The sequence below is a fragment of the Cotesia typhae genome, unplaced genomic scaffold (genome assembly GCF_013202065.1).
Source record: "Cotesia typhae breed Kobodo isofemale line unplaced genomic scaffold, CoteBio_Ctyphae contig_11, whole genome shotgun sequence".
Classification (NCBI taxonomy): domain Eukaryota; kingdom Metazoa; phylum Arthropoda; class Insecta; order Hymenoptera; family Braconidae; genus Cotesia; species Cotesia typhae.
The window spans coordinates 4,651,408-4,664,198 of NW_027423711.1; the positions used below are offsets into that span (position 1 = coordinate 4,651,408).

Here is a 12,791-nt window from a genome sequence, read left to right on the forward strand (position 1 = left end):
ATTCACCATCCGAGCATATTCTAAACGGAGCTAGCTTATTCGGTAGATTCTCTTCCTATTCGGGCAATTCTCTTTATTCGCGAGCAAATTGAAAACATCTATTCTCACCGCGTAGTTGTCTCTGCACTAGAAAACGCTTCGATACGGGAAATTCAGTTAAATAGAAGAGAAAGGGAAGGAGAGTAAAAAAAAAAAAAAAAAAAAAAAAAGGCAAGCAAGTAATTTCAAATAGAGATTTTGATTTTTTTTTTCTTGTTGCAGAAATATAAATGGATATGAAGTTGGAGCAAGCAAAAAGTAAAGCTACAAGATACAAAGCCAAGAGTTTGCTCCAGTGAGGGAATAAAATAGACAAAATGGCGATTGACTAGTGGATACTGTTCTTTGCTGCAGAGAGCACAAGTATCCAAGCGGGAAAGTAAAGAAAAAACCGAGAAAGTACTCTGCAAGAAGAGTCTTACAAAGAAAATAGTTTTGAGTGGAGGAGATGCAGAGGAAGCTATTTTTCCGTCATTCGCCCCTTGGTAGCTCTTTTACCTTTTGCTCAGTGAAATAATTCTTAACTTTCCAATGCCCGTGCTCTAAATAAATTTTTAGGAGAAACTTTCTTCGAGTAAATTTTATTTCAAAGCGAATTTAAATGGCGGCGATATTCACAGTGAAATAAATATTAAGGGAGAGAGAAGGATGCGAGGGAAAATTTATGGGATATTTCGTTTTTATGGAGTGGAAAATTTAGAAGAATTTTTGGGTTTTCATAAAATGTTGTAACCTCACATATGATGGATTATAGATCATTCATCATCATATATGGATTTATAGATATTCGTATGTGACTTTTATATCAATTCAGTAAGTATACGCAATGATATGATAATACATTCACACATGTGAGTCACATATCTGATCATTTATGAAGACATAAGTCATATATCTGATCATCTGATGATATCAGAAGACACAAGCCACATATGTGATCATATATCACCACATAAAAAATTTATTTTTTATGACTACATTTAACTTGATTTGGTTAATGTATGACCACATATTTATTTATTTACTTATTAACACTTAAGCCCAACAGCTATTGCCATTAACAAGGCCACTAAAAGTAATTGTAATTACAGTGAGTTTTACACAAGAGAGACACATTTAATTTCAGTGATTATATTATGTTAATTAACTATTTTTATCTGATTTATTAATTGATATTAACAAAATTTATTTTTGAATTAATTACGCATATAAATTTTTTGCAGCAAATCTGAATTGTTTCGCATTTTATCTGTCATATAATAAAAAAAAAAAATCAAAATAAAAAACCAAAAAATGATGAGTATAAATAAACATCAAACATTAACATCAATAATAAATTCACCAGACAGGGTAATGGTGTAAATGTCAGTGGATAAATGTCTGTCGCGCAATTTTCCTCTATCAGTGAGCAGTGAGACTAGTGCGATCCAGAATGTACAGAGACCGAGACTGAGATGGGGAATCGTTGGCCCGTGGAACGACTGTCGATATCGGGCGATCGAACGAATCCCACACAGCATAAGCATTCGATTCAGTGTACGCTCTATAACTCTATACTAGTGCTCTTGGCTCTTGGAGCCCAGCAGGAGTAGTGCCTTCATATAGCAGGACTCGGTCTCAGAGGATCTTTAGTTCCATCCCTCGTTCGGATTCGCATTCGGGGCTGCTCTAGTGAATATGCATGAGTGCGAGAATAGACGCCTTGCGAGCAGGATACACACCCACGCCCACACCTACACCTTCTGCACTCCCGACTCCCAGCTTCGGCTTCCAAATGCATGTGCTCCATAAAAGTACTGTCTGCACCAGGGCTCTCTACCGAGCTCCAAGGAATTTACAGCTCTGGTGTGAAAGTATAAAACCCGACGATCAGTATAGCCAATTGCGTTTTGTATAGAATAGCAAACAATTTGTGAACTCGATTGGGATTTCTCAATGTTACAGCGTTACTTTGTCTATTTGTTATTCGTTATTTGTTCGGTCTCACTATTCTGCTTCGATGTTTATTTTTTTAAATTAAAAACACAGTCGATATAAAATATTCAATGTAATAAAATAAAATTTTCAATAAGACAAATTTTGTAAGGAAAATTTATAAGATTAAAAATTTTAACTAAAAAATGGAGTTAAAATTTGAAATTTAAAATTGAAAGCCGGAAATATTTTTTTATTTTATAAAAAATAAGCCAGCTGATCAATCAAGAGATCTCCAGTTGAACAAATGTTTGCATTTATTTGCAATCTAAAGTTATTTACTCTCGATTTGGGGAATTGAACTTAGTTATGGGTTTAATATTTGTCTTAGTTCGAATTATATAAATTAAAAATAAGATTAATGAATATTTAAAGAAAAATTATTAAAAATTTCTCAATTAAAGCAAAAAAATGTAAATTAATTTTTTTTAAAGAAAATTAGATCTAAATTTTAAAAAAATTTCAATTTTGATCACATAAAAAAATTCTAGAGAATAAAAAAAAATTTTTAAGGCTTAAAATTAAATTTTTAGTTACACAATTAAATATTTTTTTAAATAAATTCGAATATTTTTTATGGAATTAAAAAAAATTATTTAATGGAAAATTTTTGTCAAAACTTAAAAAATTATTTAAAAAATATGTAACTCTCAACATAAATAATTAACGAAAGAAAAGAAAAGTAAATTTATAGCAAAACATAAAAAGCAAAGGAGCCTGGATTTTCCTGAGGTGAATCGAAATCTGTGCGCTATAAATCCACAACGAGCCTTTTCGTTATATTCTACTGTACTCTTACTCTGCACTCTTTATATGTACATAGATATATATATATATATATATATATATATATATATATATATATATATATATATATATATATATATATTTATATGGACTATATATCCTGGTAGCATTACCGGGTGAAACTTTTGCCTCTAGTTGCACGTCTACTCTTTTTGGCACGCCCAACACTCGTCTGCATGAATCACGATTACATTTCTTTGTAATAGTATACATTATACCTATACAAAGGTGGATACCTATATGTGTTTTTGTACACATCTACATCTACATCTACAAATTATACGTAATATATCGAAAAAATATTATTTTAACGAGTTCAAATTCACCGGTACGGCCGCGTAATGAGACATGCTTAAATAAATCCGGATAAAACTTGCGCACATTTTTGCGACCGAAATGTGTCAAGTATTCCATATATTTCATAAATATTTGCAAATTTATTTTTATTGTAATTTATAATTGCGCGTAGGTACCTTCTCAAAAATTTTCACGACACTAAAATCCGTCTAAAAAAATTATATTATACACTTGAAGAAAATTAAATTACAAATAATATATATAATTTTTTTTCAATGCAACTTACAAAATAAAAAATTGTCATGAAGTTTCTCTACAGCCGGTAAGACAGTTTCTGATCGCCGCAAGGCTTGCACATTTGAATTTACCAAATTTTTATAATTTACTGCTGATTATAAATATTTTTTTGAAACTTACAATTAAAGGTATTATCTGAAAAACTAACAGTCAAATATTTAGCGATCGATTGTTAAATGTTTTCACTCTGGAGTATTAATTACCCGGAGTCCAGTGCGAGTAAAATTAATTATTAAAGTAGACCTTTTATATTTGCAAAAAATTAATATTCATTGTAAATAATTACCCGGGTTATGAATACGCAATTAATTATTAGTATATTGCGAGTAAATGGATGGATTAATTACAGCCAGGTAATGTTTGTTTTATGTTTTATGTAATGAAAATTGAGGTATTTGCGCGTGTGCGTGTGTGTGTGTAAGTAAATTTATTGATAATTTTATAAAGAACCGCGCACTGATGTGGTTTTCATTGAAATAAATTAAACGGTTATGTACACTTGCTTTTGATGATCGTACGCTGCAGTCAAATAACACAAGAAGTTTTAACCGCGACCTAATTTTGGTTTGTATTTAAATTTAGGCTTTTATTTTGCTTACTTAAGTTTGTTGATAAAATAATTGTTCATTCAAGTTGAAGAAAAAAATTTTTTTTTTCACTTTAGACAATTTTTTTTGCCAATTTAAGAGTCCAGGGTTCGATTCTCGGTCAAGGTATTGAAAATTAAATGTAATTTTTTTTATGAAAAAAAATTATTATTAATAACAACAATGAATTAAAAAAAAATTAATTAATTAAAAATTTAATTACGTATTATCGATAGAATATCCGAGAGGGAAAATTCCAGAAATAAAAATTTGAAATATTAACCGCAAAGTTAAAAAAAAAATCTTTTGTTCTATTTATATGTTCGATATCGAGTTAATATTAGTGTATATATTACGCTCGTGGCGTCGATAAAAATCAAATGTACGTATATATGTATATATATTGTGTATACAAATATCAGGATTATTTTAGCAAGCAAAAAAATATATCGGGAAGGCGTTAAAAATTAGATAGATATTTTATTATTATTGCGAATGAGTGTTTGGGTGGATAGATTTATTTAGCTGGATATTAATTTATTCTAAAGGTTTGAATGAATAAAACGCAATATCTAATGTGCTGTGAGGATCATAAATAATGATTTAATGATAGAGGTATGATAATAATGATAGTATAGTTAATCCATCGTGGGTTTTAGTAACTTAATCTTTATATCGAGTCTATGAGTTTGCTAAATAACCCGAGGCAGTCATTAATAAAGATAATGTCAGTTTTCATAAACTTTCCGTTTTATTTTATACTATAGATATATATTTTGCTTTTTTTATTTTTGTTTATTGATCCTATGAATAATTATATCATTATTTCATCTTTTCTGTAAGAAAAAAAAATTATTTTTATTTATTATTATTATTATCTATATTATTGAGAGAATAAGAAAAATTTTGTGGCCAATTAAAGTTAAATTTGATATCGTTGAAAAAGTCAACTCTAGCTATATAATTAAGAAATGATATTGTATCTCGTGAACTATTGACATTTTTAAAAATATAAGCTCATCCCGATATTACACTTATCAAGACCTTTCATTTGAGTACCCACATCAATTTTTCATATATTTATATATTTTATATATATATATGAATATATGAAAAATATATAAAAATGCATGTGGGTACTCAAATAAAAGCTCTTGATGAGAGTAACATCGGGATGAGATTATATTTTTAAAAAGGTCGATAGTTAAAAAAGTACAGTGCAATTTAACAAAATTAATTGTTTAATAAAGCATAATTTTATTTATCCATAGTTCACGAGTCACAGCATTCACAAAATGATTATTTAAACTCGAAATTAAATTACAAAAAAGTTAAATATCTTAAAATAAAAAAATATGAATAACTTCAAATCCTAGTGAATTAAATCTCCAATATATATCAAAGATAAATCCAATTATCAGCTATTTCGGTAAATACCCGAGCTTCGCCTGTAATCCATTGAATAATAGAGCAAGAATTGATGGCGATATTCTCGATAACGTCTCGATAGCGAAAACAGAGCATCGCTTAATTATTAAGAACTATACTTCCGCATGAAAAGTATTCTTGGCTGACCGAACATACACTCGAACTACTTGTTGTTAATATCGTGGCCTGGAGCGTTATTCTAACGTTAACTGGACTAGAATCTAGTTCCCGTTGATCACCCATAATTCTATCCTCATCTGGAGCACGTGAATTTTCCTATCTGCTCCCCGAGATTCGAAACCTCAATTCATCTGGAGCTCGTTCCGCTGATTGTAATATCAGCTCATCATGTATGATATCCACATGTGTAATTCTACTCACTTACATTGTTATTATCCTGATCCTCATCTATTTCCGGCTTCCGCTTTCCACAGTCTGATCTCTGATTCGCTCAATCTACTCCTGTCGCAGGGAAATGCAACACCAAGCTAATCATCGACAAACCCTTGTCTATATATTTGTAGTAGTTCAGATTTCCTACACTAGGTGGCGCAAACATCGTTTGCCTCTCACAAGTGGACTCTTTCTTACTTCCTAATATATATAAATTTATATTTTCTCTCCAATAAATTGACATATATATATATATATATATATATATATATATATATATATATATATATATATATATATATATATATATATATATTTCTTTCTGATGAATTTTAATTTTTTATTGTCTCTCTCGCTCTCACAATATTTCGCAATATATTCCAGTAATTTACAATGAATGTACGATCGTTTCAATTTCTTTTTATACTTGCTAACTCTACATAAATGTACATATCGATACTAATGTTACACGTATATATTATTGTCCAGTAGCATGTCCACCAGTAGTTTCCCTTGATACTCTCCGTCTCTGTCATTCTCATTTTCACGCTGCATCTCTCAGCTCCGAGCTCAAGACTTTAATTAAATTTTAAATTCGCGTGCTGTAAATTACCGGTTATAATTGATACTCTGTTCAAGTTTCACACTCCTATTTTTTCCTCAAATTTATTATTAAATTTTTATCCATTGATTTATCGATCTTCGTCGGGTCAAATGCTAATTTACTGGACTGCTTAATATGGATTTACATATTTTATTCTTTACTTCATGTATGTAGAGTCTCTTTTATCTTTAATTTTGTAAATTAGAGTTATGATTTTTTATTGTAAGGATTGGGGCTGGAAACTTTGATTGGGTTAATTGAGTTAGGAATTTAATTGAGTGACGGTTTTGAATCAATTTAATTCAATATCTGGAAAGTTTCTCGAAGACTTTTCATAGTTTATTTAATTTACTAAGAAAAAAAAATTTTCATTTTTTTCTTAAAATTTATTATTGTTATTTTTTAATTTTTTAGTTAAAACATTAATGATAAAATTAATTAATAAAATATCCGCATTAAAAATCGCTGGACATTTTCAAAAAATTGGGAGGTATAAAAGTAGCAATAAAGATAAATGTCTGCTCGAAAACCGTCGGATTATCCTCAATAATGTGACGCATTAGTGTATCGAGGTCGAAATTTGTCAGTGCCGTAATGTAAGATGTAGGTGACGCGCATGAGGAATTTTTGGAATTGTCTAAATCTCCTGTGGCCAAAGAGAAATTTCATTGGGGTAATAGAACAAGAGGATGTGGATGAGGATGAGACGAGCTTAAGGTACCAGACGTAAGCCCTCGGAAGGTTGTCCTGATGCTCAATCTAATGCCCGAGCAATTGTGGTAAATCGGATATGTCTTATCGATGTTCCATCAACTTTAATTGAATTTTTTCAAGTAGCATCTCCAATTACACTAATTAAATTCGGTCTAGTAGTCGGTAAACACCGATCGAAAAGTAACGAACAAATTAAACTAAAAATAAAAGGAAGCACTGGAAGTTTTAGTTTGCTTGGGTATTGGAATTTGCAAGCATCTCGATGACATTTACTCAGTTGCTAATCTCCGGCACCCTCTTACTTCTACTCTTCGTCTTGCTCCGCTCAACTCCACGTCGATCGAAAGTGGGGTGAGAATAGTTTCTCAAGAGTGTCGGGTCTAGAGTCTAGGATTAGCATCCCAAAGTGACACTTTCCGTGTATTCATGAGCCCAAGATCGACGATGAGACTTTAGTTAATATCCACATCTATATCTAACTCATCCTCATCCTTAACTCTTCTTTATATTTATATTTATCTATTTACACTTTAATTATTTAAAACTCAGGCAACTTTTAATTTACTATTTATACTATTATAATTAGACACTATAAATATTTACTGTTTTTTTAAGCTGTAGCTTCCAGTGCTTATAAATATTTATTAGGGTGATGCGAAAAAATTAACTATTTTTTTTATTAAATATCCTAGGCTCTGAATTATTATCCTTGACAACATCTAAATATTTTTGACGCAAAAAAATTATTAGTACTACTTGATAAATCTGATATATTGATTAATATGTCATCATATGACTCAATAAGCCCATACTAGGTCTAATATAGTGTAATAGATCCACAAATAATTTTTTAATTAAAATTAGTTCTAAAAATTCCCGATAGGTGGCGCATGGTCGCTAAATCGTCTCGCTACTAGAGAGTTAAAATTCAGAATACATAGTTATAATAAAATAATTTTTTTAAGACATGATTACAGAATAATTAATGTACTTATTTGTTAAAAAATTTAATCATAAACTACTTATAAATTTTTATAGATTTTTTGCGCTAATATTTACTAAATTTTAAATTATAAAAACCCACACGCACCGATAAACTTCATTCAAACTTGCACCATCGTAAATCCATTTATCGAAAATTATATTAAACTTCAATGGCTTTCATAAAATTTCGGAAATCAATATCGCCCAGTTAGAAAAATATTTACGTTAACGAAATTAAAAAATTTTCAGTAGAAAAAAAAATTAATTACGCAACTTCTCCGGGGATCCCGAGACATAGATCAACGCGCGTAGGGAATTCTTCAATTTTTTTCCACGTAATTACTTTTCATTTCACAAACGCCTCGTGGGATTACGCACCTTTTTTCCTGGTTTGTTCATTACTCGCTCGTAAATAACGCCGGGCATTTTGAAAGGCTACCTACAATGAATAATCCAATAGCCTCCATAAATATCACATCCTCCACCCACAGAGATCATTATTCTTCAGAAAATTTTCCCTGATTACAAATAGCCTGAAGATGTTGTTAGCAATTTAGCGCACTACGAAAATAACCTCAGGATTTATTTCACAACTGCGTTCATTAAAACTTTGCCTCGCGATGACAAACTTCAAACTGTAGGACAAAAGAATGTTCTATTTTTCTATTCCCGTCTATTCAAATTTCTCTGACGCTGTCTTTTCCGTTAATTCAATTTTTTCCTCTGCTAAAATCGGAAAAGTTTAAATTTCGGGGCCGACGACGAAAATTCTTGGGGAGGTGTAACGCCTGACATCGAGATCGAGCGTTAATAATTAACATGAGTGAGGATAAACGAGGTTAATGAGAGTTTGAAATAGAGAAACCGGGTTTGCTTACGGCAGAACCGAAGTTCGGTAACGAGTCGAGAATAGTGGAGAGTTAAATATTGAGACTGGTTCATAACGATAACAGGAAGTGTGGATGCATGAAACAGAGAGTTGAGGGTTCTTGGAGGGTAAAGGGGGCGAATTCGCCCTTGCTAGTGCTAAGAGAAGAGAATGTGTGAATAGAAGGCGATGTTTGCCGTTACGTGCCGTCGCTCGATAATCAATGAGGTCGATGTGAAGACTACACTGAACCAGAGAACAGAGAACAGAGAACAGAGGATGAGGGTAAGACGTTGTTATGTTGTTATGCTACACATAACACGCCAGTGAGTACTAGTCGGCTTTATAGTTGTTGTATGAATAAGTAGTGAGTTCCCAGCCCGACATGGAATACACATGAGATACATCAGTGATGTGCTGCTCTAATGGATCTCATACCGTACTGACCCATCACTCACTCCGCCTTACGGGTATTAAATTATAAACGACAATATTGCTGGCTTGCTCCATCATTGTTCGAAATTCAACACGGGTATTGTTCGTTATGCTAAGAGACATGATATGACACTTTTTGAGTTTAGACATAGATCCAAATGATACTAACGTGCTTTCGGTATTAAAAGCAAAAAAAAAAAAAAATCTCCAATAGGCGACATGAATTTTACTTTGAAAATTTTATTCATGCTTTTAAATTGTCAATTTAAATTGGTTCAAAAAATTAGATAATAAAGTAAAAAATTAAAAAATTTTAATATGGCCTATGTTGATAAAAAATGTTTGATACGTCTAAAAAAATCTTGACGTGGCTCAAAATACCCCAAAATTACTTAATAAATATTTATGAAGTTCAATATGGTCATAAATACCTAAATATAATTTTTCCATTAAAATTAGTATTTAAAATTTCCAACAGGTGGCGCATTGTCGCTAAATTATCTCACTTCTAGAGAGTTTCAAATTAAAGTATAACTATCTAAACTAAAAATCCTATTTTTGACTCCTTCAAGGATCTTATCTATTTATTTTTAATTCTATCAACTGCTAAAAGAATTTTTTTCTTCTAAACTCTATAAAGTTCAAGAATATTTAGGATGTGGTCAAAAATTACAGATAACCGGCTAATTATTTTTCATTATTAAAATTCAAACCAAACCAAAATATCTAACTAAATTCCCGAGATTTTCTCAACAGCGAACGCTTTGAATTTTCCACCAGACCAATTAAAATTGAAGGTCAATCCCCCATTATATTAGCCGGCGTTATAGGTGCGGTATCGTATAAAATTAGAGTTAGGTTAGAAAATTCGCTCAGTTATTACGGAGGCAAATGCAGTTGTTATCGATCTAGCTGGACAGAGGACAGTTCAGCCACGGTGAGAAGCTGCTCCCGAGGGAAAATGCCAAACGTTTCGGTACTTACTGACCGATGTGGTATCCGACCTCCTCCTCCTTCACCTCCTCAACCTTTGTCCGCCTCCACTGCAGTTGCACATGTAGTAGAAGCGGTACTACCACTACTATTAGTGTACTTTGTAGTCTACAGAGAGCAGCAGTCGCATTGTGCCCCAGAGATTTCAATGCTATCTATGCAACTGCTGAGTAAGTAGCTTAATGCAATTATTATTTACTACTTACGTATCAACTCTATTTTTTAAGAAAAAAAGCTGATGCATCCGCTTTCTTAGATTTCTTAATGAATTTTTGTTAATAGTTAAGAAAAAAATATGTTTTTCTCCCAAAAAAATCACTTGAAAAACTTTTTAAAAATCTATTTATTGCTCCTTAAAAAATTTTTCTAGTATACGGCAATTAAAATTAAAATAATTAAAAATAATTATTGATGCTAGCAAGAAATTTTTCATTAAAATTTTTAATAATAACTTAAAGAAAAGTAATATAAAATAAGAAATAAGAATCCAAATAAAGTTTGAGGAATTGGGGGTAGGATTTAAGAAAAATTTAATAAACTTTTATATTCACCGCTATGCGATTTATACCAAAGTTTTGCGCTTTCCGTTTCAATAAAGATTTTTCCCTTGAGTTGAACTAGTAACCGGGAGATTTAAAATTTAGTAGAGATGGGAATGGGGTAGCCAGCCGAGGGATGAAGTATCGTAAGTCAAAGGAGTTATTAATGAAAATTTAGTCGGAGAGTATTATCTCAAATGTATAGCTATATATATCTAGAGATACTATTAGAGCTGGAAGCCTTTGATTCTCTGTGCATTCATTAACTCTTAACCCCTAACTCCATTGGCCTTAATGCTCAGACTTTCGAACAAGTGATGGCTCATTTTTTATCGATAATTCCATTACCCTTATCGATTTATCTTAAATTTCATTACTCGGCTTAATGGTATACGTTTTAGAGACCGGGAATTTTACGTAAAGAGTATAATAATAATTTCAACGAAAAATTATATGTGTAATATATATCAAAGAGCTTTTGATAAATTTTCTTTAAAAGTTCTTCGAGATAAAATTTGGATGAGAAAATTCGAAGTTTTAGAATATATCCAAATTTTCTTCCATTTGTCTTTAATAATAATGACTTAAAATTGGGTGTGACATTTTGGTCCTTATATTCTTATTATAAGTATAAATAATAAGCTTGGAGTTGGTTGGTTGGCGCTCAGAGCTACTTTTGTGCTTTTAGTTTGAGTGCGGGCTGGATCCAGCGTGTACCTGCATGTTCTGGTAGAAACTCGAATATTTATCCCCCATCCTGTGTCCCCTTTGGGTGGTACTGGTTGCCGTTGTCGTATAACTTGTTAATTAGTAAGAGCGTGTCGCTTTTACCACGAACCTCGCGTCGAAATTGCCCCCAATAAAAGCGAGATAACAATGTACGCCTTAATGTCATCGTTTGCGCGACCTACTGCTCACCTTTTCCCGTTTTCCAAGTCGGTATATATTGGTATATAGCAGTACTTAAGCCTGCGTCCTCTATAAATATATATCTATACAGCACACTGTGTACTTTGTGCTATACCTTCAGTGCTTTCACTTGCTTATTCCGGTTCTCTTTTAACGGCAAGCCAATTAACCCGCGAACCCCTGGATACTTTAGACACTTTTGTTCGGCCCTTTCTTTGTACTTAACTCTTTAACGGCTTTTGTTATTGCACGAGAATGTGCTAAGGCCAAAGAATTTAACTTCTTTCTTAGGATCGAGCTTTTGTTTGTTTTTGGCTCGACGTTTACGTTAGTCAGGAATTCTGAGAATTCGAAGGAATAGAAATAGCTCTTTATTGTTAGAAGATCCAGATAAAAAAGCTTTTTTTTAATGATGCTTAATTCTGGGGTGAATATCAAATATATAAAAAAATCGTAGAATTTTTTTTTTATAGGAAATTTAAAGACAAAAATATTGCCAATAACTGACAGGATTGAACGGATTTTTTCGAAGTTAAAATTCAAAATTTTAGATTAAATTTAAAAAAAAAAAAAAATCATTAAAAAAATTTTTTTGGAGGAAATTTAATGCTCAAAAAAAAAAAATTTCCTGTCAATTTTACTTTATTGTTCATTCTTCGGCTGAAATATCAATCTGAATTGTAAAACACATATTTTGAATAAATTAATTTTTTTTGTAATAATTTATAAAATATCGAGCATCAAAAATTGACAGGAGATAAAGAGGAGAGACAGAAATAAATTACAAGAAAAATAATGAGGTGACTATCGGCAGACAATCGATATTTCACAATATTTATAAATAAAAAAGTTGTTTTAATATAAAATGTAGGTCTTAAAGCTTTCGTCAATAATTCTTTCCGATTGTTAACGATCAATAACAA

General features: G+C 31.3%; 1 protein-coding gene and 1 long non-coding RNA gene across 4 annotated transcripts in view; one reads left to right on the top strand and one right to left on the bottom strand.

Moving 5' to 3' along the window:
• Positions 1–1,213, top strand: part of LOC141535308 (uncharacterized) — a 94,444-nt gene extending 93,231 nt beyond the window's left edge. The window contains exon 6 of the long non-coding RNA XR_012480579.1: positions 262–1,213. This is a non-coding gene — a long non-coding RNA (uncharacterized LOC141535308). The remainder of the gene's footprint in view (positions 1–261) is intronic.
• LOC141534659 (serotriflin) overlaps positions 1–12,791 on the bottom strand; it is a 66,858-nt gene that overhangs the window by 12,725 nt on the left and 41,342 nt on the right. The window lies entirely within an intron of this gene.